Genomic DNA, 3,135 nt, shown 5'->3' with positions numbered 1-3,135 from the left:
GGGCAACTTGAGGGTTGGTTTTACTCGTAGGATGTCTCATCTGAGTGTGCCCTGAGAAAGAGATATGTGCAGCTCCTATCGGGATTTGTCGGCACATTCGGGCGGTGTTGCTGGTCTTGTTTTAACCTGTCGAAGTGTCTTGAGTTACTGAGATACCGAGTCTGATCGGAACGTCTTGGGAGGAGGTCTATTCCTTCGTTGACCGTGAGAGCTTGTCATGGGCTAAGTTGAGACTCCCCTGCAGGGATTGATCTTTCGAAAGCCGTGCCCGCGGTTATGGGCAGATGGGAATTTGTTAATGTCCGGTTGTAGATAACTTGAACCTTAACTTAATTAAAATGAATCAACCGAGTGAGTAACCGTGATGGCCTCTTTCCGGCGGAGTCCGGGAAGTGGACACGGTGTTGGAGTAATGTTTGTGCAGGTTGTTCTCTAGCTTCTCGCTCGTGCTTTGCCTCCTCTTCTCGCTCTCTTTTGCGAATAAGTTAGCCACCATACTTGCTAGTCGCTTGCTGCAGCTCCACTCATATTTTACCTTGTCATACCTATAAGCTTGAATAGTCTTGATCGCGAGGGTACGAGATTGCTGAGTCCCCGTGGCTCACAGATTACTATCACACCAGATGCAGGGCCTGATGATTCCGCTCCAGGAGACGCGTATGAGCTCAAGTGGGAGTTCGACGAAGACTCTCAATGATACTACGTTTCCTTTCCCGATGATCAGTAGTGGTGCCCAGTTGGGGGTGATTGGGACCGTGTCGCATGTTGGGTTCTCTTTTATTTTGGCGCCGTAGTCGGGCCATGAGTGTTTGGATGATGTAATGTTATTTATGTACTTGATTGACGTGGCGAGTGTAAGCCAACTATGTTATCTCCCTTTTATTATTCATATTACATGGGATGTTTGTGAAGATTGCCTAACTTGCGACATATGCCTTCAATGCGATTATGTCTCTAAGTCGTGCCTCGACATGTGGGAGCTATAGTCGCATCGAGGGTGTTACACTTTAGTACCCCTCAATATGGTGTGAGAAGTCCGAACACTTTAACAAGTGCGGCACCCCGAACTTATAGCATTATATGCATCGGCTCCGAATCATGTCTTGGGTCAATAGTTGGGTTTGCCCAGCTCCTATGTTTTGGTGCCTTACGTTCCGCTATGTCGGCTAAGGTAGCACTAGGAGAACTACTGCGATTGTGCCCCAGTTGAGCTGGGTCGAGCACCTCAGTAGAGAAAGCTAAAACTGACTGTCATGATGAAGCGAGAGCTGGTCGCTGTTCGAGAGGTTTTTCTATTCCCTAAAGACTTATGCCGCTTAGAGCGAGGAGTCGGCTCTGTCCAGCCAAGGCGTGGATAGCGCCCCGAACTCAGTCTTCCGAATACCAGGGGCTTCGCTGAAATTTAAAATTATAGAATGCTATGGATAAGTGAGAGTGTTCACGCATTATAGTCCGATTGCCTTGTTCGTTGTGCTGAGCGCCTCCCTCGAAGGACCCAAACATGGGAAAAAGAGCGCTCAGGTTTATCCCCGAACACCCCAGCACTAGCGGCACGGGGGCAGAAGCCGACGACTCGCCATCTCTCAGAATTGATAAACAACCACACAGAAGGTAATATTTTAAATTCCAACAGCATTGCTTAGCGCATATGAACAAGTTTTCAACGCACAGGACAAAACGAGCGAGTTTTACTCAAAAATTACATCCCTGGAACATTCACCCGCCATAAGGCGGGCACCCTTCAGAACATCCTTATAATAATTCTCGGGCTTGCGATGCTCTTTCCCCGGCGGTGGCCCGTCCTTCACAAGCTTCTCAGCATCCAGCTTGCCCCAGTGCACCTTAGCACGGGCAAGGGCCCTACGGGCACCTTCAATGCAGACGGAGCGCTTGATGAATTCGAGCCTTGGACAGGCCCCCACCAGCCGCCGCACCAGGCCGAAATAGCTCCCAGGCAGAGCCTCTCCAGGCCACAGCCGAACTATGAGGCCCGTCATGGCCTGCTCGGCCGCCTTGTGGAGCTCGACCAGTTGCTTCAGCTGGTCGCTCAGGGGCACGGGGTGTCCGGCCTCAGCATATTGAGACCAGAACACCTTCTCTGTTGAGCTGCCCTCCTCGGCTCGATAGAATGCGGCGGCATCGGACACGCTACGGGGAAGATTTGCGAATGCTCCTGGAGAGCTCCGGATTCGGGTAAGTAACAAGTAACTCATGTTTATGTGTTTGCTTTGCATAAAGAATGCCTTACCCGCCGCTATCTTTTTCACCTCATCCAACTCCTGGAGGGTCTTCTGGGATTCGGCCTTGGCAGACTTGGCATTTTCAATAGCCGCCGCGAGCTCAGACGCTCGCGTCTTTGAGTCAAGCTCCAAACTCTCATGTTTTTTCATGAGAGCTTGGAGCTCTTGCCGCACCTTGCCAACCTGGGCCTCATACTTCTCCCGCTCGATGCGCTCCGTGGCCGCCCTCTCCTTGGCCTCGAACAGCGCTTGCTTAAGGGTCGCCACCTTAGACGTGCCCCCTACAATAGCCACGATAATCCTGTCATTTTTTGCAATTGCACTTTTTTTATATATATTTAAACAAGGTATTTCTTACCTTCCTTGTCCTCGAGCTGCTTCTTGGCACGCCCGAGCTCTTGCTCGGACTGCTCGAGGTTCTGCTTTAGCGTGTCCACTTCCGCAGTCAGTGCGGCAGACGCCAGCGGAGAAGCCTGGATATGCATATTGACTCCTTTTTGTTAGACTCCTGTGAATTTTATTTGATCCTCTATTCGGCTTTTCTTCCCGAACGCCAAACAAAGCATCAGGGGCTACTGTCTAAGCGGTAATATTATTTACACATTCTTTACTTACCTCAAAGCCTGTTAAAAGGCTAGCACAAGCTTTAGTCAGTCCGCTCTTGGCGGACTGAACCTTCTGGACCACCGCACTCATAATGGTGCGGTGCTCCTCGCCGATGGAGGCGCCTTTGAGCACCTCCAACAGATTGTCCGACGCCTCCGGTTGGACGGGGGTCACCGGCACGGTGGGCATGCTCCTCTTGGAAGGAGGTCGCCCGCCGGACTCTGGAACCTTTGAAGGTTCCGGAGCGGTGTCCGGCCTAGAGCCGGACTTGGAGCCCTGGGGGGTTTGA

The sequence above is a fragment of the Triticum dicoccoides genome, chromosome 1A (assembly GCF_002162155.2).
Source record: "Triticum dicoccoides isolate Atlit2015 ecotype Zavitan chromosome 1A, WEW_v2.0, whole genome shotgun sequence".
NCBI classification, from domain to species: domain Eukaryota; kingdom Viridiplantae; phylum Streptophyta; class Magnoliopsida; order Poales; family Poaceae; genus Triticum; species Triticum dicoccoides.
This window is presented reverse-complemented; position numbering follows the sequence as displayed.